The 23,518-nt window shown below is 42.3% G+C and overlaps 1 protein-coding gene across 4 annotated transcripts in view; it reads right to left on the minus strand.

Moving 5' to 3' along the window:
• LOC145395050 (uncharacterized) overlaps positions 1-23,518 on the minus strand; it is a 1,083,039-nt gene that overhangs the window by 83,129 nt on the left and 976,392 nt on the right. The gene's annotated exons all lie outside the window — the stretch shown is intronic.

Here is a 23,518-nt window from a genome sequence, read left to right on the forward strand (position 1 = left end):
GTATACTGGCATTGAGAGTGAATGTCACTTTCATCTTCACTCTCATAACTCATAGCATTCAGACATGCTAGAGTGAAACTTTCACTTTCATTACTCCTAGGGTATATACTCGTATTCTTATAATACTACTCATTTACATTTCTATTTACGTTCTCTATTTTATTTACGTTATTTACATTTCTATTTTATTTACAGTGTTATGCACTGTCACTTGAAATAACTTATAAAACTATTTTCCATTGTTCACGTATATTTACATTCATTACTTTCACTTGCTGTTTACACATTATTTACACATTATTTACAATTCCACTTGCACTGTTTTACTCAACAGAAAGATCGTAGTCACTCTTTTATCAATTGTCAGCCCTTTACCTCTTTCCACACGAGGTTTAGTAGGGGGTAAAGGTCACAGAGCCATTTGCATGGGGGTGAAAAAAGGCCTTGAAGTCAGCAAGATGAAACATACGTCCTCTCACTTCGGAAGATGAGACTACACTGATAACGCAGCTGCCAGGCCAGCTAGCCTAGAGGCCTGCTTTAGGGGTTATTCAGAGTTACCAATATTACTTCTTGAAACAGCTAAGTCTAGCACTGATATGATTGGCAGGAAATCTAGACAATACATTATAAATTTGGTAGTTCCAGGTGAATGTAAATATCATTTAGGGTTCTCCCTTCCCTCCTTACAGGTATATTTATTACGAAAATAGATTAGAGGCCTACTTAGGAGATATATAATCAGAGCTACCAATGTTAAATCTTGAAACAGCTTTGTGTAGCACTGATATGATTGGCAGGAAATCTAGACAATACATTATAAATTAGGTAGTTCCAGGTGAATGTAAATATCACTTAGGCTTCTCCCTTCTCTCCTTACATGTATATTTATTACGAAAATAGATTATACGGCATATTTCAAGGGGAAAAAAACAGCGAAAATTAGCGAACGAGTGCACGTGAGGTGTTGTCAGGTGATAATTAGCCAATTCCAGGTGTATGGCACTCTCACTTACCTGATTTCTTTCTTGTATATATTATTTGGTATAAGAATACGACATAGGGCTTATTTCAATGGATGAAATCAGTGAAAAATTCCAGGGAAGATTTACTTAGCGTAGCATGGCCGGGCAGGCGAGAGGATAGGGTAATGGAGGGGGGGTAGGGAGGGGAGTCAAGAACGGGGAGAAATGGCTAAATTGTCAACAATGGATGGGAGTACAGATGAGATTAGGAGTGCTGACTAGTGTTGGACATTGTCAGTACTGATAGATGATACAAGCCCCCACTTGAAAGCCTGGGTGAATTCAAAATAACACAGAATCACAAAAGCGACGCCCCGCGGTATGATCCCTTGCTCCCAAGCGTCACGAAAGTGACGCCCCGCGGTTAAGGGGTTAAGAAACCTGGCCTTGATGTCGAGAGCATGACAAATTATCGTCCTGTCTCTAACCTGTCTTTTTTTATCCAAGATTATTGAGCAGGCCATACTTGACCAACTCTTACCACTACTGGAGCACAACAGAGTTGTTCCTGTTGTTCAATCAGCATACAGAAAATACCATTCGACTGAAACTGCACTAACAAGGATTCAGAGCGACTTGGTGGCAAACACTTGTAGTGGGATGTCCTCTCTCCTAGTTCTTTTGGATCTGTCTGCAGCTTTTGATACAGTAGATCATAAACTATTGTTGGATGACCTGTATTTTTATGGCGTTCGTGATAGTGACCTTTTGCTCCTTAAGTCGTATCTGTCGGACAGATCTCAGAGAGTGGTTGTTGATTACGCTAGCTCTGATTCTGCTCCTCTCCTATTTGGAGTCCCTCAAGGATCAGTTTTGGGTCCAATTCTATTTACTATCTACACAAGAAGTTTATCGTCTCTACTTGATGCTCATGATGTGTCCTATCATTTTTATGCTGATGACACCCAGCTCTATGTTAAGATGTCAGATATCAATGATACTAAGATAAAGTTTGAATCTCTAATGTCTGATATTAAGATTTGGATGGCTAAGAGGAAACTTAAGCTGAATGATGGTAAAACTGAGATCATCATCATCAGAGGAAACAGAAGGGGTGATGACACTGACAATGCCCTGGCTTTGAACATTGGCGTGTCACAGCTGCATCCAGTCAGTTCTGTTTGAAATTTGGGTGTTTATTTTAATTCTAAGTTAAATTACAAAGAACACATTAATCAGGTTGTAAGAGGGTGTAACGTGCATATCAGAAATCTGTATTCTGTGAGAAGATTCCTGAATAGACAGTGCCTCCTAACATTGGTCCATGCAGTGGTCTTGTCTCGTGTTGATTATTGTAATTCACTGTGGGTTGGTCTTCCAAATAATATACTAACAAAAGTTCAGTCTGTGTTGAACAGGGCGGCACGGCTTATCTTTGGTCTTCCCCCGAGAACCTCAACTACCCCGTTTCTGATTGAGTTGCATTGGTTACCAGTAAAGGCTAGAACTGAATTTAAACTGTGTCTTATTACATTCAAGGTTCTTAAGTTTGGTGAACCGAAGTATCTTGCCGAATTGTTAAAACTCCCATCGACACGCCCGGGTGTGATGTTACGCAGTGAAGATGATTCCTTGCGTCTTGACGAGCCAGGAACCATTCACCAGTCATCTTTCTCTGATCGTTCTTTTGCATACAGAGCCCCTAGATTATATAACAGATTGCCATTGTCCATAAGACAACTCTCTACTGTTGAATCCTTTAAGAGACAGCTGAAAGCCTTTCTTTTTTCAAAATGCTACGACCTGGAGAGAGGTACTATGACAGATGATTATAGGGTTTAATTTTTGCCACTTTCATGTATATTATGATGTAGCTTGTATTATATACAAGAAATGTCACAATTCTTGTAATTGTAAAAATAACGAGCGCTAGTGAATTCCCAAAAGGAAGAACTGGCGCTTTTGAGAAACAAAAGGACAGATTATTATTATTATTATTATTATTAATCCTGATGAAGGATCTAATTATACACAAAATAATCCTTTAACCCATCAGGTCTTCGCCTATGCTGCTTCTGACGACATCCCTGCTCCTCCACACAGTCCACTCCTCCTGGAATGACTCCTCTTCCTGATTCACTTCTTCCCTCAGGAAACTGTCACCATCCTCTTGTACTTCAGCTCCTTGATCTTTCTCAACATCCTCAGCTGAGGGTGAGCACGATTCCTTGGAGACATCCCAGATGTACTGTCCTGGCCCATGGCAATGCCACAGACGGTTCATGTGTACCACCTTTGGGCGATACTTCCTGCCTCCCTGAATCCAATACGTTACATCTCATCGGCGGTCCAACACAGTGTAAGGAACGTCCCACAGGCTCTGCAGCTTCGGTGACTGGCCCTTCTTCTGCTGAGGATTGCATAACCAAACTTTGTAACCATCCTTGAAGCTCACCTCACTTGCCTTGGCATCATACTTTCACTTCACTTCACCTGAAAACTTAAGGACTCCTCACACTCGATGATGTACCTCAGCCAGACTTTCCTGAAGATGCTTCGCATTGCTGGAGGTGTCTGTAGGTTGTTCTTCACCAGTGCAGAGGTCCAGCAATGCCCACCGCGACTCTTTCCATCGGTGTACTCACATGGTACAGCTGGAGAGGGGAGCAACAATGTTTCTTGGGTCCCTTCCTGGCACAACGTACATCAGAGGCCCGACACCACGCTTCAACATCCTGACGCGTCCCAGTCCAGTAGAACCTCTGTCGCAACTGGCTTAGAGTTTTCTTCACTCTCAGGTGCTCACTAGTCGTCAGGTTAGGAGAGTCATCCAAGATCACAGAAATCATTTTCTTCGGAACTATCTTGCTGAGGCCATCAAGTGTCTCCCACTGATGCTCCAGTAGTCAGTTGTTCAAGAGTAGAAGGTCCCACTGACTCCAGTAGCTCTTGCTCGCACAGCTGAACCTCGAAACCTCTTCCTAAGATGGTCGCACTGCATTCCGCTGCAGCCACTCTAGCACTGGCTGTAAATCTGCATCCTCCATCTGCATCCCCTTAGGTCTTCTTCAGCTGACACTGGCCCTGTAACTACAGTACAGTGGCATTTCTTGCAAAGATTCCCATTACTACTACACTGCTTGCCATCTGTTCTATTGCCTTCTCACACACTATCAATCAATGTTCTCTTGCATATCCTCAGTGGTGGGGCTTCTTGAGAAAAACTGGCTGGTTGTTACCTCCTGTTACTCTCATCCTTCTTGTCTTCTGCAGACTTCTTCTTGCTGTCCTTCTCATTTGGACAATCATAGCTGAAGTGTCTCCCCTCACCACATGTCCAACACTTGTTTGTTGCAATCATGGGTTTCCTTCCACTTTTCTGTTCTTGCTCCTTCTTCCATTTTTACAGTCCACCTTCTTGTGTCCTGGCTTCTCACAGAACCAGCAACCTCCTCTGATCTTCTGTTCTCTCTTCCACTTGTTGCAGTCCAGTTTCTGATGTCCTGGCTTCTCACAATACCAGCAACTTCCTTCAAATGTTTCCGTTTCATGTACCTGCCCTTTTCTTGCCTTGTATCCTACACTACGACCTGCCTGAAAAGTGGACAAACTGGACCTGAAGTATGACTCAAACTCTAGAGCTCTGGCTAATGCTTCTTGCATGCTTCTGGGTTGTGTCTGCTTCATCTGCACTTTCAACTCTGCACTATCAAGACCTTCAATGAACTGGTCTCTCTAGAAGAATGGCAAACAGGTCAGGTGCTGCTCCAGGGTACGCCTTGTATGCCATACTCGCCAGGTCATGAGCAAGTTGCTGGAGGGATGCACCTCGAGCCCGTATATAGGTCCGGAATAGTGCCCTGTAAACCCGTCTGGTACATGGTCCCATATTTGTGCTCTAGTACATCTACTAAGGACTGATAATTGTTCCTCTCCTATACTGACATCTGGCCCAGAATTTCCAATGCAGCACCCTTGAGGATAGTAGCAAGCTGCACCGCCCTCTGCCTATCATCCCAATCATTCTGATCAGCAAGAAGCTCAAACTGTGCATGGTAATCTTTCCAAGATACTCTACCATCAAATTCCTGATGTTTCTTTTTAACTGGACCTCCATCATAGCCATGCACTTCACTGGTTTGGGGCCTAAAAACTGGGGCATCATAATTAAGTCCAGGAATTAAAACTTCTGCATTCTGATTGTTAAACCCTGTAATGCTACCTTTAGATGCTTGGGATCCATCAAGATTCACCATACAGTGTCCAGTCTTTTCATCTGCTCCCTGTACATTAGCCTGAAGCCCAACAATGCAATATTTCTCTACAGCCTCAATTTTCTCACTATTTATCTTCACATGGTTGACTACGTGCTTGTACTGCTTATCTACATGCTGCCCGCACTCCATCACAATTCCCTCACTAATTGTCTTCAACTGGCCATCTACATGCTGTTAGCACTCCATCACATTATTACTTACCTCATACTTCTGCTGCTGTAGCTCAGTGTATACTTCCTCCTTCAACTGTTGCTGCTCTTCCTTCATTTCCCCCATGAAAGTATCTATTTGTCCTTGCATCCTCAGCTGTAATTCCCTCTGTTGCTCCTGTAATGCCTCTTGAAACTGTTCATATCATTCTTTCTGTTCTTTACTTTGTGCCTATAGCTGCACATTCTGAGCTTGCAACTGTTCTTTGATTTCTTCATTTTGTGCCTGTAATTGTTCTTTGAATTCTTTCTGTTCTTCATTCTGTGCCTGTAATTGTTCTTTGAGTTCTTTCTGTTCTTCATTCTGTGCCTGCAGTTGTATATTTTGTGCCTGTAATTGTTTTCTGAGTTCTTTCTGTCCTTCATTCTGTGCCTGTAGTTGTACACTTTGTGCCTGTAATTGTTCTTTGAGTTCCTTCTGTCTTTCACTCTGTGTCCGTAATAACTTCATAATTGCAGCCAGTGATGTCTCTTCTTGTCTAGCTTGGCCTCTTGTCTGTACACCTTCTGCCTCCATGTTGAAGGTTTGACTCACTACAGCACTTTATGATCCACACTCATGACACCACTGTTATGTCCCCCGTCCCACACTGCCACAGGCTCCAACAGCAGTAGTTCAGTATAAGAAGGATGTTGCTCACTGAGTTGTTCTTCCTATGGTCAGTCTTTCGGTGTACAGCACACAAGATCAGCTCAGGGATTATAAATTAACACTGGCTTCTTAGCCTCGCGGTCTTTATTCACCAAATAATTAAACTTAATGCTTGCCAACAGCACTTCACTATTTTCACAAGTACATACACTGAACTTAGTAACTGGCATACACCGAACTTAGTAATTCATATTTTATTTCAAGGAATATATAAAACTACTAGTGAATGAAATTCAATCTCCAGGATTAATGCAGGTGTACTTTTTACCACTATGCAGTAACTCTGTGGGCTGTTCTGGCCTGTAGTTGGCTCATGGTAAAAATGATAAGTACTTTTAAGCATACATGCTGTTTCATTTCATAGCTAATGGCCAGCCGGCCATGATTTTACATACGGTACTTTCATGTATAAATGCTGTGTTCCACTACTTTGGTTACTAACCAGAAGTTCACATTTCATATACAGTGGTCCCTCGTGTTTAACGATTTAATTAGTCTGGCGAGACCATCACTAAATGCGAAGTGTACTTGACATGGGAAAGATATCAGTCTGCGCTCATCCTCCAAATCACCCCTTTGACCCCCGATTTCCTACTTTAAGTACTGAAAATGAAACACAGTGTATGAGCAATATATTATAGATACAGCACTGTATGATTATACATCAACTCACTGGCGAAAAATGCCAAATGCTCAGCACTGTGAGAGAAAAAAAAGCACCCAAGGTCGCCAGACACTCACAACAATGATAACAATGGTGGTCTGGTGGAGGACGGGCAAGGCAATACGGGACTACATCACGGCCATGGCGTGAAGTCATGCACCACATCACTGAACGCGTAAGACAATCACTAAATGCAAGGGATTGGTACCTTTTCTAAGCTGTCGCTAAACACGAAAATCACGAACTTGAAACACGCTAAATGCGTGGGATCACTGTATTGTTCGTACGTAAACAAAATCAGATTTGCAAGCAATGACCAAATTTTGCATTAAAATCCTTGAAGTCTGAAAAAGGTAATGATAATTAAGCTGTATATATTTTAAAAATACATCCATTTTGTGGAAGAATGAAAGTTAACAGAAAAAATGAAAAGAAACTGAATTTCTGCTCACAGATCTTAGACCATCAATGGTACACATTAAGCCAAAGACATGCCACTGATGGAACACCATCAGTGTTCACTGTGTATGTTTGCATGTGATCTGATCAGTTTAACACCTGACTCACAAGGTCCTACCTGTCCACCTCAGCTTCTAGATAGAAGACTACTGGCTAAATACTGTTTTCACTTCAAGTTTCATTTTAATCACATTGATATAATACTGTATTATACTCTACATATTCTGTATGCTGTAGTTCAAGCATTTTACCATTTAAGATATTAAACAAGATGTGAGATATGATTGTATTTTTGGAAAATAATCATCACAGCCTTAGTTCACCCATAAAAAGCTGGAGAAACAAGAGCCAGAAGACTTATAAGGAACACTGTGTAAAACAATATATCTATCTATCTATTGCCAGAAGCCTTAATCCTGTAAGGGGTGGCCACAAATAAATCGCCTCCATGTCGCCCTGTCCCCCGCCATTTTGCTATCCTCCCCCCAGTTCACATCCCCCTCTCTCATATACCTCTCCACTCCATTTCTCCATCTCAACCTCAGCCTCCCCCTCTCTCCCCCCCTCCACCAGACTCACACTCTCCTCATTAGTCTCTCACTCTCCATCCAGAACAGAGGAAAAGCAAATGATTAAAAAAAGTAATCCATACACCAGATTACCGGTGTCCTCTATTCATAAAAATTTTGTAACAGTTGGAACTGAACTGCTGTAGGTTGAACTCTGGGGGGAAACAATCTCAGGTCGCAATTTCCAAAGAGATGCAGTTTGAGGAATCAGAGTTTTCTGATAGGTGGAAGTTCTGCAATATGGCAGTGTGACATTCCAGTCATGAGTGATACCATAGGCCCGTACCGCACAGGGAAAGGCATGGGGAGGTGGCACGATGAATGCAACTTCGTCTGAGCATTTGCCATAAAAGTATCTGTAAAATAATGCAAAGGGGACAACATTCCTTCTTTCCTGTAGAGGAGGTAGTTTATTTGTAATAGAATGTTATTAATAATTCTAACAGCTTTGTTCTGAATTTAATCTAGGTGTTTTAGTGAAACCTCTCCACATTCATTCCACAGGGGTGAGCAATATACCAGCTAAAAGCACACATGACTTCTATAAACTATAGCTAACTGCTCGTCAGTGAAGAAGCTACGAACTCTGTACAAAAGTTCACGTTTCTTTGAAGTGGTTTTAGCAACTAATCTGACATGAGAGGTCCAGCTGAGGCACTGTTAAGTGAAACATCGAGAATTTCAACAGGTTTGGAGACAGGAATATTAATAGCACTGAAGGCAATATAGGAATCTGGCAATATCTGTCTATTATTAAAATGCATATATTTGGTTTTACTACCATTAAATGAGACAAGGCTATTTTGTTCCCCTTCATTGATTCTAGAGAAGTCATAATTTATGGAGATGACTATACTGGGATATGAGTTACAGACACTAAACTTTGTGAATGGGTGTTTAAGTGTGAATGAACTGTGAAGTGTTGAGTCATCTGCATATGAATGGATGGGATTATGTGTGACAGATAAGAGATCAATAATATGAATTAGAAATAGGGTTGGAGCCAGAACTGATCCTTGTGGCATGCTGGTATTAAATGAGTGGAAATTGGAATATACATCATCTATTTTTATCTTTCTGTTGTTGAGATATGAGGAAATCAAAGGAACAAAAGACATTAGTCCATAGCAAGGGAGTCTGGATGGCAGGGAATGGTGCCACACTCTGTCAAAAACCTTAGAAATATCAAGGACTACTGCATGAGTTTCCCCATGTTGGTCAAACGACTGATGGATGGCGTGAGTCAGGAGACTAATTATATCAATGGTGGATCTTTCGTGACAAAAACCATACTGTCTATCATTAATTACGCTGTTTGATTCAAGATGTTTAACTAAGCGCTTATGCATTACAATTTCAAGTACAATCACTGCTCACATAATGCACAATCAGACAGCATGGAACTAATCATAGCACAACCTTTCCCCCCCCCCCCAAGAAATGGTCAAAATGCATTTTTGGTAATTATTATGTGGGTGGAGAAATTGCCCATTTCTTGAAAAACCATGCTACGCTAAAACGGTGGTGAAAATGCGGCCTGAGGCCAAAAATTATGGAATATTTAGTCAATACGTGAGAAAACTGGTCAAAATGCGGTAAAAACAGACAAAACACAGGCAGATTTGGTCAAAGCGTGAGTTGCATTTGCACGTTACGTATGCATGTCCCGTGTCTATGCTGGGTGTCGTCACGGTCCACTGAGCATTCCCGGGCCACTTCAGAGAATCCTCTCCCAGCGCTCTGCTTCCACACGTGCTGTGTCTTAACTCTGTATTTTTTTAGCCACCTGACCACGCCTGACAATGCCACCTCACCATGACCCAGCAAGATGGCGAAAGAGTTTAACCCATGAGCAGAAGCTTGACGTGATCAAGCAGAAGGAGAGAGAAGAATGTAATCTTACATGTTGTGTGGCACTAGAGGTCATGAGGTAGTCACTACAGGCCTTGAGCAGGTGCAAGAGGAGGAATTGGTCGAGGTTGTGGAGGAAAACATGACGCTAGAGGATGCCATGGAATGCATTGAAGTGCTTGACAGGGAACATCGTGAGACAGAGAAGCAAGGGGATCAGGCTGAGGCAAGAACCACAGCACCAGTTATGTCCATGAGTCAAATAAGTAACATCTTGGCTGGTGCAGAGGCACTCATGGAAGCCATCATGGCTTATGAAGTGGATGAGGGAAGGGAAGGCTGATATTGTGGGGGCTGTGTTGAATGCAATTAGGCCCTATTGAAGAGAGATATATGTAGAAAGGAAGAGAGAGGTGAAAAGATTAGTAAGAGGAAGTAAGAAGAGAGAGGATGAGGAATTTGGAAGGAATTTGAGTGTCAAATGGAGGGAATGTAAGAAAATGTTCTGGAAAGAGGTGAAGAGAGTCAGACAGAGTGGCAATGAATTTAGTAGGGGAGTGAAAGATAAAAATGGTAGATTACTAGTTGAGAAGGGAGAAAAAGTGAGCAGATGGAGAGAACACTTTAAGGAATTGTTGAACACAGAAAATGGAAGTAATGCGAGTATACGAAGGGTGATCAGAAAGTAATGACAGTTCGTGCTATAACATGAAAACCTTGAATGATGGGAGGTAGGGGAGCAAGGAGAGTGCAGAGTTGCCTGTCCTTACGAGTTTGAACTTGTCGCCGTATGCCTGACTTTTCGTGTTTTATTGTTGTGAGTGAATGCTTCACTCTTGTTTTTGCTCTCTGGCCAGAAACATGGATAACTCGAAAGAAGGCTGCAGGTTCTACATTTTTACGAGGTGGAAACTGGGAAAGAAAGCAACAGAGATTCGAGGGGAATTATTACAAGTTTATCCAGACACTACTCCTTCCCTGGAAACTGTTTCCCGCTGGATTCGTGCTTTCACAGCAGGAAAAACTGAACTGAAAGATGAACAATGCTCTGGACGCACCCGGACATCCGTGACCGAAGCAACAACTGTCCGTGCACGGTCCATCATTGACGAGGATCCAACTGTAACTCTTAGGTTCTTAGCCTTGGAGCTTGATATCAGTTATGGGAGTGCATATGACATCGTGCATGAACAATTACACCTGAGGAAGAAGTGTTGTCGATGGATACCCCATTTGTTGACTGATGAGCAAAAGGCTGAACGGGTGAGGATTTGTTGTGTCTGGCTTGCTGAATTTGCACCAAATGGTCCAAAACGGTTCTCAGATGTTGCTACTGGAGATGAGTGTTGGATTTCATTCTTCACAACCCGTGACAAGCAGTCAAACTTGGTGTGGTTGGGCGATGAAGACCCTCGACCTCAGATTTTGAAGGAAGGATTTCGCAGCCGGAAGCACCTTTTCACCATCTTTTTCAATTCTCAAGGACCAATATGCGTGGATGTGATGCCTGAAAAGTCCACTATCACAGCCCAATACTACACAGACGAGGTCCTTCCACAAGTCTTGGAACACAAGGCCAACACCGCACCAACCCGCCGTCGGTCTCGCCTTTTGCTGCACCACGACAATGCTGCACCCCACAAAGCTCGCCTCACTATGCAGTACCTGGAACAACAAGGTATAACTCTGCTCCCCCACCCACCCTACTCCCCTGACCTGGCTCCCTGCAACTTTTGGTTGTTTCCAAAAATTAAATCTGCCATCGCTGGGAAGCAATTTCATCGCATCCAAGACTTGGCACGGACCGTCAATTCAGAACTCCGAAGTATACCGTCTTCAGAGTACCACGCTTGCTTCATGAAGTGGAGAAAGAGAATGGAACGCTGCATAGAGGTTGGAGGGGAGTACTTTGAAGGAATGTGAGTCATAGTTTGATAGTTCTTCATGCTAATAAAAGTTTATGGACTCACTGTCATTTCTTTCTAATCACCCCTCGTAAGTGGCTGAGGAATGGCTGGGAGAAGGAGGGAGGTGAGAAGACAGGAAGAAATCAGTAGGATAGAAGTTGTGGAAGCAATGAAGAAAGTCAAAATGTGGAATGCCCCAGGAATTGATGGACTGTGTGGTGAAATGCTGAAGCATGGGGGAGAGATAGTAGTAGAATGGATGTGGAAGATATGCAGACTGGCCTAGAAGGAAGGTAGAGTCCCAGAGGATTGGAAGTCAGGTATAATTATTCCCTTGTACAAAGGGAAAGGGGAAAAAGAAGTGTGTGGTAATCATAGAGGCATTTGTCTTCTTAGTGTAACAGGAAAAGTATATGGTAGGATACTTACTGACAGAGTTAGGGAAAAAACAGAGGAATCAGTTGGAGAATAAAATGGAGGCCTTGGGAAGGGAAAAGGTTGGGTAAATCAGATATTCATTCTTAGATCTTTAGTGGAAAAGTGTCTAGAGAAGGGAAAGAAGTTGTATGCGGTCTTCATGGATTTAGAGAAAGCATATGACAGGGACGATAAACAAGGATTGTGGAAAGTATTAAGAATATATGGAGTAGATGGGAAGTTGTTAAATGCTGTGAAGAGTATGTATAAGAGTGCTAAGGCTGCAGTGTGTGTGAATAGTGAACTGAGTGAATTTTTCTATTTGAAGGTTGGGTTGAAACAGGGATTTGTCATGTTTCCACGGTTGTTCAATCTGTACATGGATGGGGTTATAAAAGAGATACAAGGTATGGCAGTGGATGCTGGAGTGGCCCAAATGAGAGAGGGCAGTGTTTGGAAACTCCCTGTACTGTTGTCTGCAGATGATACTATGTTTTTAAGTGAAGACGAAGGGGAGCTGCAAGGCTTGGTGGAAGAGTTTGGGAGAGTGTGTAAGAAACAGAATCTAAAGGTGGATGTAGAGGAGAGTAAAGTGATGGTCTTCGAGAGATGTGAAGTCAGTGAATGTACAGTGACGTTGGATGATGAAGAAATGGAAAGTGTGAGTACATTTAAGTACTTGGGTAGTGTGATGAGTAAGGACAAAAGTTTGGAGGGTGAAGTACTTGAAAGGGTACAACAAGGAAGAAAGGTTGCTGGTTCCTTGAAGGCAGTGATAAGAAGCAGGGAAGTGAGCATGGAAGTGAATAAGTTATTACATGACAGTATTGTGATACCAACTCTGATGTATGGAAGTGAAGCTTGGACGTTCTTGGAGGGACACAAGTCAAGAGTGAAAGCAGTGGAAATGAGTTATTTGAGAGGAGCTTGTGGAGTCACATGAAGAGACAGACTGACAAATGAGGATATAAAGGAGCATTGTTGTGTAGATGTGGATGTGATAGGAAGCATTAGGAGAAACACACTGAGGTGGTTTGGCCATGTGGAGAGGATGGAGAGTGAGAGACTGATGGGGAGAGTGTATGTGAGTAAGTTGGAGGGGGAGAGAGGGAGGGGAAAGCCATGGATGAGATGGATGGATAGAGTTGAGAGGTATATGAGAGAGGGGTGTGTGAACTGGGAGCAGGGCAGTGAAATGGCAGGGGACAGGGTGACGTGGAGGCAATTTGTTTGTGGCCACCCCGTATAAGGAATTAAGGCGTCTGGCAATAGATAGATAGAAGATCTCAGGCAAGAGAAAATATGACAACACCAGCAGATTTTCTTCACCCGGTACTTTCATTCTCGACAGATGCCACAGCATGAGGTGCCAGAGGAAGATGCAATGTCTGTAGGTTCTCTTGACTTTGAAGGGTTTGTGCAGGAGGCTGAGGTGTTGCAACAGAGGATTGTGGATGTACAGGATTTACCTTCTTCATCAGATGAGGACCCTGAGGAGCCGATGTGGCCAAAGGACCGTGCTGGGGACCAGTAGGAGTTCTGTCCTGCCTCGGAACCTCACTCCCCCTCCCCCTCCCCCCAGGAAGCCTAGAAACTCTTCAATTCAAGGTGAGGAATCCTCTAGTGCCTGTATGTACTGAAGTCATTTTTAGGTAGGTAAATGTCCTGAAAAAAAAAAAAAATGAAAATTGTCCCAAGTGGTAAAGCTGGTGTTGGCCTAGGTAATGAAACCCTTTAACATGCAAACATACGGCTGTATAACGTGGAATTCTCATAAAGCGGGACCTGCCAGGAACTATATTCATGTGTTATGTGAACAGTGACTGTACTATACCAAGAGAAGACGTGATAGCTACTGGTCTGTAATATGAGCAGTCAGAGGAACTTCTTCTCTTCAGGTGGATATTGGCTTCTATCCAGGAATTAGGGAATGAAGAAGTACGAATGCACAGTCTGAATAATTCAGCATGAACAAGTTCTGGGGAGCATTTTTTCAAAACAATAGGAGCCCCCACAAACTCCTGAAAGTTGCCAGTGTTCACCAGATCACTAAATTGCGTGGGGTCACTACCCACTCAGAACTGGTATACCTTCCTTTAAAAACTTTCTATCAGGATTATTACTCATGCATAAAGCATTATACCAGTATTGTATTCATTGTAGATATTTTACAGATGCTCTACATGAGATTTACACTGAAAAGCTCTCCATGGAGTTTACTAAAAAGCATGAAAGCTTACTCTGTGTTTTTGCATTCAGCACATCTTTACCAAGTGTTATGAATCTCAGATGTTAGAAAAATTTATCATATAGTTTCCAAAGACCATAATCTTTCATCTGGCAAATCCTGACATGATTCTATCCATTATACACTTAATAACAGTAAGACTTGTACGGCCAAAATCTTACGGGGCCGAGATCAGCCGACCCGAATTTTTAAAGGCATGGTATTCCTCTTGCTTTGAGAAAATGTCTCATTTCTGCTACAGTCTATTTTTCCACATATATTTTACCTGTGCAGCAGACCATGACACTATATTTTCCGGAATCGTTGGGTAATTTCAAAAGGTACGGGAGTCAGGTGTGGTGTATACACACCATTAGCGCCGCCCTGGGCCCCTGGTGGTGGGCGCACAAACTACGCCACACTACCCATAGGAAAGCGCCTCCGTATGTGCTCAGTGGGTTCATACGATCTTTGTTTATGTACCACATTTCCTTCATTTCTTATGTATCATACAATTTCTTTATACTCATTTACAATTTTTCCTTACAGATGTACATGCACCACTTAAGAAAATGACTGTGATCAACACTCAGGCAACAATAATTGCACGTAGACTGTCCCTAAACTGAGATGGATGCAACCTTCCATTTCTATTACATTTTGATAAAAAAAGACATTTTTTTCTCCAGTATTATATATAGATAAATCAAAAAATTTCCTATTTTCAGTAAAGTAACACCAAAACTGTATACCAAAGGGTAATTCAAGTTGACCCCACTTTTGCATTTTACATTAAGTTATCTGGCGAGCGGTGGCATCTTTTTCCAGTTTGTGGGGGCTCCTCTTGGAGGAATTCCATCTGGGCCTGGAGCTTTGTTAATTGGTAAATCATCTAGGATGGATTTTGCATATCTAGTCTGAATTTTAAGTGGAGTAACTTCAGGAGAGTCAGTTCTAGTACTGGGACATTTTGGCTGACTTCCTCTACTGTAAAATTTCTGGCAAATTTACTGGCAAGGATATTTGCTTTATGCCATGGGTGATTTGTAATGTTACCGTCTGAAGATTCTCATAGGTGATTCGGTGATGATTTGTTTAAGTTATAATTGAAAGAACTGAGAGCTGACCAGAATATTCTACTGTCACTAGGACTATTTGGTAGTCCGAGTGCTTGGTTGTGAAGAAAGTTTGATTTAACAAGATTTATTACTGCCTTTGCACAGTTTTTAGCAATATTAAATTGAGTGACTGATTTAGATTTTCTGATTTTAAGTAAGAGTTATATGCTAATGACTTCTGGTCCACTGCTCTGGCAGAACTGCTATCAAACCATTTTGGGGAGTCCGATATTTTAGTGAACTGTTGACTTGGTACGAACAATTCCATACCAGCTTGTATTAAGTCATTAATGTGGAACTGGGTAGAACTGATGTCACTAGAGAAGAAAGACTGCTGTGGAATATCAGCAAGATAATTTCTGAATACATCCCAGTCTGCCCTATCAAAGTACCATCGGGTCACCCTGACAGGTTCAGAAATGGGAGATCTGGGAGAACCAAATAATGAGGCTTTGATGAGATTGTGATTGGAGGATCCAAGTGATGACAGTCCTTCTATTCTGTATTGATCTGGATTATTTGTCCTATCAAAGTGCCATTCAGAACAGGGACATGTAAGGGAACCAACTAATGAGACTTTGATGAGATTGTGATTGGAGGATCCAAGTGATGACAGTATTTCTATCTTGTATTGATCTGGATTATCTGTCAAGAATAGATCCAAAAAATAAGCATTATGGTCAGAATTATCTGGTATTCTGAATGGTTGCTTTATCAACTGCATGAAATTAAACGATTCTGCAAACAGCTCATAATCTAGACTGGAATCGTCAGTCCTGGCAGAATGCAATAACCATTTGATATTATGAACATTAAAATCACCCAGAACTGTAATTTTAGTGCTAAGGGTGAGGTTCAGGTTAGTCAACAGTGAGGATATGGAGTCAAATACACTGGGATCTGAAGAAGCACAGGGAAAGTGATACACTACATGAGTATATTTAATAATACTTAGATAATTAAGTTTATACAGTGAATAGTCAAAATTAGTTGAAGTGAAGTTCAAAAGAGTGTCAACTTCAAATTCAGATTCGATATGGCCAAACCATCTCAGTATACTTCACCTAATGCTTTCTATCACATCCACAGCCACACCACAATGCTCCTTTGCTTCCTCATTTGTCAGTCTGTCTCTCCACGTAACTCCATATGCTCCTCTCAAATAACTCATTTCCACTGCTCTCACTTTTAACTTGTGTCATGCCAACAAGGTCCAAGATTTGCTTCCATGTTAGAGATGGTATCACAATACTATCATGCAGCGACTTCTTGCCCTCCGGGTTCACTTCCTTATTTCAAATCACTGATTTTCAAAGAACCAGCAATCTTTCTTTCCTGTTGTGCCCTTTCAAGCACTTCATCCTCCAAACTTCCATCCTTACTCATCACACTACCCATGTACTTAATGCACTAACATTTTCCATTTCCTCATCATCCAGCCTCCCTGTGCATTCAATGTCTTCATTTCTCTCGAAGACCATAACTTTACTCTTCCCTACATTCACGTTTAGATTCAGTTTCTTACACACTCTCCCACACTCATTCACCAAGCCTTGCAGTTCCCCTTTGTCTTCACTTAACTCTTATGTTACCAATCAATGCAGGCTGCGTCCTACCATGAGTGAGTACTTGGGCGGCGGGCTTTGGCGCCCAAAGCCACACACTGAGAGATAACCCCCCCACCTATCACCAAGCTATTCCCATGCACTGAATAGTTCATAAACAATTTATCCTCACATCCTTATTTATGCTTCGATGATAGTAATTTTTTTTCACCGTACTCCTGAATAAGTGTACAGTGCCCTCGCACAGTGAACGTAATCAGAGTAAACAATTCGCCTAGTGAATGAGCAGGGGGTAATCAGGTTCACAAAACCATATTGAACGAGTTGAACCCCGAGTAAATGAAATCGAAGGAAAAGAGTAGGCCATAACCTCCATCTCCCATATTGAACGACCCCCCCTCCCCTAGCAGACGCTGCACAAGAGGCCATATCTGAGCATCCCGTTGAGCAGAATCCAATGGAGGATGAAGATTTGCCTATGTCGAAGATCCGTAAATTCTATCCCCAGTGGATGTTCTGAGAGAAGAGGTCAGGGTAAATCAAATCAGCTGCCTTAGGACACAGGAAGTGCTCAGTGGGATAGAAACCACTTTTTGTTATTACACTGAAAGGCACAGTACGGAAGTCAACATAAGAAAACAAACACTCATCACACACTACTACCAAACTCAAGAACAACAGGAGCCAGTTGCCTCTACATCATCTGCTACACTTCCTGATGAAGACGATGATGTGATGTCAGTGGTGTCATCTTTGAACTTTGAAGGTTTTATGGGAGAGGTGAATGAGGTAGAGGCATGTGGGGAAGTGGTTCAGTCAGGTGATGAGGGCAGGACTGGTGACAGGAACAAGGGAGTGGAAGGTGATGTGGAGGGGTCACCCTAAGTGTATCTCCCTGCCCCGAAACCACATGTAATCAAGCTAGTCAGGACTGCCACCTGCTCCACTTAAGGTAAATAACCATGTGTTTTATATGTGTTTGAAATGTGCCTTTTAGTACATCTCTGTGGCTCAAAAAGTGGACACTGAGGAAGCGGTGCTACCCATATGCTATTTTTCCCATATGATATGTTGCTCACTGTGAACGAATTTGCAGTGAACAAGCTCATCTACTGCCCATAAACTCGTTCACTATGTGAGGGCACTGTACTTGCTTATGGTGTTGTAAAAAAAGATCAGTCGAATGTAAATTATGCGTTATTTTTTTTACTTCAGCTTTTTTCAGTTTTTCTCAAAGAAATATCATTTTTATGGTAAATGTTACTGAGAAAAAGTTATAGGGAATCTATTTAGCTACATTTGGTGTATAAAGAATTACTGTAGGTCAATTAGAGCCGATTTTACAAAATACGAAAGGAATTATCTTGCACTTGAGCAAGACTTGTGACAAACAGACTTGGAAAGTGGGGCGACGTTGGTTGCGGAGTGGGTTCAACGCGGCAGAGATATACACGAGAATGATAGAAGTGCTTTGTTCTCACCCAGAAATCATTCCACAACCAAAACAACAGGAGCCATTTCATTCGACACAACCAGTGTCAAATGGTACCAAGCAACTGAAATGTGCACAAATGCAGCCTGCGTCAAATGGTAATGAGTGCATGAAATCTGCATCACACCCACACACACCAAAGGGTTAACAAACACAGCATCATTTGCAAATAACAGTATAGGAAGTTTCCAAATGTTGCCTTCTCTCATTAGGGCTGCTCGAATATCCCCTGTCCTATCTTGTATCTCGTTTATGACCCCATCCGTGTACAGAGTGAACAACCATGGAGACATGACACATCCCTGTTTCAATCCAATATTCTGACGGAAAAATTCACTCAGTTCACCATCCACATGCACTGCACCTTAGCACCCTCATACATACTTTTCACAGCATTCAGCAGCTTCCCATTTACTCCACATATCCTTAATACAGTATTTTCCATACTCCATGTCTATCCACTCTGTCATATGCTTTCTCCACATCCATGAAGGCTCCATATAACTTCTTTCCTTTCTCTAGAAACTTTTCCACTAAAGACCTAAGGATGAATATCTGATCTATGCAACCTCTTCCCTTCCTAAAACCTCCTTGTTCCTCTCCAACTAATTCTTCTGTTCTTTCCCTAACTCTGTCAATAAGTATCCTACTGTATACTTTCCCTATTACACTAAGGAAACAAATGGCCCTATGGTTAACATACAATTCTTTCTCCCCTTTTCCTTTGTAAGGGGGAGTAATTATACTTGACTTCCAATCCTCTGGGACTCTACCTTCCTGCCAGGCAAATATGCACATCTTCCACATCCATTCTACTACATCTCTCCCTCATGCTTCATCATATCACCACACATTTCATCAATTCCCAGGGCTTTCTCTTTTTCAACTTTCTTCATTGCTTCCATTACTTCCATCCTACTGATCTCTTCCTCCCCTCTCACTTCCCCCCTCCTCCCAGCCATTCCCCAGCCACTTACACTCACATTACTTTCATTCTCCATGTTTACCAATTCCTTAAAATGTTCTTTCCATTTCCTCACTTTTTCTCCCTTCTCCAATATCAATCTACCATTTTTATCTTTCACTCCCCTATTAAATTCTATATCGCCCTGTCTAACTTTCTTTACCTCCTTTCAGAACATTTTCTTACATTCCCTCCACTTTACACTCAAATTCCACTCTATTCTTACCCTCTCTTACTAATCTCCTCAGCTTTCTCATCCTCTCAACATATAACTCTCTCTTTTATCTCTCAACTTCCTCCATGCCTCTGCTTCCCTTGCCCCTTTTTTTAAATGCCGTGTCTCCTTCTTTCAATAAAGGCCAAGTCATTGCTCATGGGTAGAGGACTTTTGGTTTTGGAGCGTGTAGCACTTTACGACCGGATGCCCTTCCTGATGTCTTACAACGACCCTTGGGTGGACTCAAACCTCCGGCCCTTCAGTCAGAGCGTTCTAACCAACTGAGCCACTGCTATATGTTTTCTTTTGCACCACAGCTTGTCTCATCCCTTCATTCCACCATGCTGTTCCTTGCACCCTCTTTCATCTTTTCTTAAGCCCACATGCCATCTTACATGCTGCACAGATTTCTTCTGTCAATATCTTGCACATACCTTCCACTATTGCCTACCCCCTGGGGGTAGGAGGGGTTTTCAAGGAAATTCCCCCAGTATCCCTGCTTGTTGTACAGGATGACTAAAAGGGTTGGCGGAGGGTTAGTACCCCTCCAAGGAAAAATACCTTTCTATCTATCTATTGCCAGACACCTCAATCCCTTTTGGGGTGGCCACAAACAAATCGCCTCCACATCGCCCTGTCCCTTGCCATTTTCCTGCCCTGCTCCCAACTCACACTCCCCTCTCTCATATACCTCTCCACTCCATCCCTCCATCTCATCCTCGGCCTCCCTCTCTCTCTCTCCTCATCCATCTCACGCACATACACTCTCTTCGTCAGTCTTTCACCCTCCATCCTCTCCACATGTCCAAACCACCTCAGTGTATTCCTCCTAAAACTTCCTATCACATCCACATCCACACCACAACACTCCTTTATATCCTCATTTGTCAGCCTGTCTCTCCATGTGACTCCACAGGCTCCTCTTAAATAACTCATTTCCACTGCTCTCACTCTTGACTTGTGTCCTTCCAACAACGTCCAAGCTTCACTTCCATACATTGGAGTTGGTATCACAATACTGTCATGTAGTAACTTTTTCACTTCCATGCTCACTTCCCTGTTTCTTATCATTGCTTTCAAGGAACCAGCAATCTTTCTTCCCTGCTGTACCCTTTCAAGCACTTCATCCTCCAAACCTCCATCCTTACTCATCACACTACCCAAGTACTTAAATGTACTCACATTTTCCAATTCCTCACCATCCAACTTTGCTGTACATTCACTGACTTCACCTTTCTCAAAGACCATCACTTTACTCTTCCCTATATTCAACTTTAGATTCCGTTTCTTACACACTCTCCCAAATTCATCCACCAAGCTCCCCTTCGTCTTCACTCAACAACACAGTATCATCTGCAAACAACAGTACAGGGAGTTTCCAAACACTACCCTCTCTCACCAGGGCCAATCCAACATCCACTGTCCTACATTGTACCTCTTTTATTACCCCATCTATGTACAGATTGAACAACAATGGACACATGAAACATCCCTGTTTCAACCCAACCTTCAAAGAGAAAAATTCACTCAGTTCACCATCCACACGCACTGCAGCCTTTCAGTTCACCATCCACACGCACTGCAGCCTTAGCACCATCATACATACTCTTCACAGCATTTAACAACTTCCCATCTACTCCATATATTCTTAATATTTTCCACAATCCTTGTCTATCCACCCTGTCATATGCTTTCTCGAAATCCACGGAAGCTGCATACAACTTCCTTCACTTCTCTAGAAACTTCTCCACTACAGATCTAAGAATGAATATCTGATCTACACAACCCCTTCCCTTCCTAAAGTCTCCCTGTTCTTCTCCAACTAATTCCTGTTCTCTCTCTAACTTTGTCAATAAGTATCCTACCATACACTTTTCCTATTATACTAAGAAGACAAATGCCCCTATGATTACCACACACTTCTTTTTCCCCTTTTCCTTTATACAAAGGAATAATTATACCTGACTTCCAATCCTCCAGGACTCTACCTTCCTCCCAGGCCAATCTGCACATCTTCCACATCCATTCTGCTACTATCTCTCCTCCATGCTTCAGCATTTCACCACACACTTCATCAATTCCTTGGGCTTTTCCCCAATTTAACTTTCTACATTACTTCCATAACTTCTATCCTACTGATTTCTTCCTGTCTTCTCACCTCCCTCCTTCTCCCAGCCATTCCCCAGTCACTTATACTCGCATTACTTCCATCCTCCATGTTCAACAATTCCTTAAAGTGTTCTCTCCATCTGCTCGCTTTTTCTCCCTTCTCCACTAGTAATCTACCATTTTTATCTTTCATTCCCCTGCTAACATCACTTCCACCTTGTCTCACTCTCTTCACCTCATTCCAGAACATTTTCTTAGTCTGTCCAGTTTACACTCAAATTCCTTCCAAATTCCTCATCCACTCTCTTCTTACTAATCTTTTCACCTCTCTCTTTCTTTCTACATATAACTCTCTCTTCCGCCCCTCAACTTCTTCCACGTCCCTGTTTCTCATCCATTCATTGTATGCTTTCTTCTTTTGTGCCACAGCCTGTCCCACCTCTTCATTCCACCACGCTGTTCCTTGCACCCCCCTCCGTCTTCTCTTCCTCCCACACACCACATCACATCCTGCACATATTTCTTCTCTAAATATCCTGCACACACCTACCACATTCCCCATCCGCTCCAATTCATTTTGCCCAATCGTTCCTTCACTTCTCTCTCATATTCTGCCTTTTTCTCATCCTCTTGTAACCTTTCCACTATCCTTGCAAATACTCCTTCTTCCCGTCCTTCCCTTTTTCTATTTCTCCATCTCATTTGGATCTTGATTCTGGCCACCACCAAGTAGTGGTTAGAAAGTCCACTCCCCGAACCTCTATAAGCTCTTGCATCCATTACACATTTTTCGCATCCTTTCATCCACACACACACATAATTAGTCATTGCCTTCCTTTCATTCAGTTCACCACCCACCCTTCTCATCACTTGCCATGTATACCTGTGGATCATTTTATGCCTGAAGAGGGTATTGGCTATCACCAACTCCCTCCCAGCATAAATGTCCACTAACGCACTGCCATTCTCATCTATCTCAGCAGGCACACCCCACTCACCAACTATTCCATCCACTTTCGCATTCCCTACTTTATCATTCATATCACCGATCAAAAACACTCTCTCATTCCTTCCAAACTTTTCCATGCACACTTCCACATTTGTCCAGAACTCTTTTCTCACTCTGCTTTCACGATCTTGCATTGGCGCATACACGCACACAATTGCCCACATTTGTATTCCAACTTTCAATCTTACCCACACAATCCTTGACCCAACTGATCCATACTCTCTTATGTTTATCTTCCATCTTTTACTCACAACTATGCACACTTCTTCATATGCCCTCTCATTCTCACCTACTCTTGCACATATACCCCATCTATACTCCCATTCTCTCACACTCTCATCTTTCCAATTAGTTTCAGTTACTCCACATACATCAACTTTCGCACCCTCAAGCACCTGGACAATCTCTCTCTCTTTCATCTCATCATTCGCACCTCTTACATTCCATGTTGCAATTACCAAAAACTAACTAAAAAGACGAACAAGAAGCCTTAGACAAGGACTGACCAAAAGATGCCAATCATGGACTGGACAAAGGACATGATAATCGCAACATGGAATGTAAGAGGTGAGAATGATGAGGTGAAAGAGAGAGAGATTGTCCAGGTGCTTGAGGGTGTGAAAGTTGATGTATGTGGAGTAACTGAAACTAAATGGAAAGATGAGTGTGTGAGAGAATGGGAGTATGGATGGAGTATATGTGCAGGAGTAGGTGAGAATGAGATGGCAAAAGAATGAGTGTGTATAGTTGTGAGTAAAAGATGGAAGAAGAACATAAGAGAGTATGGATCAGTTGGGTCAAGAATTGTGTGGGTAAGATTGAAAGTTGGAATACAAATGTGAGCGAC

Source organism: Coenobita brevimanus, chromosome 29 (assembly GCF_032717465.1).
Source record: "Coenobita brevimanus isolate Jiangsu-jjx chromosome 29, ASM3271746v2, whole genome shotgun sequence".
In the NCBI taxonomy this organism is placed as follows: domain Eukaryota; kingdom Metazoa; phylum Arthropoda; class Malacostraca; order Decapoda; family Coenobitidae; genus Coenobita; species Coenobita brevimanus.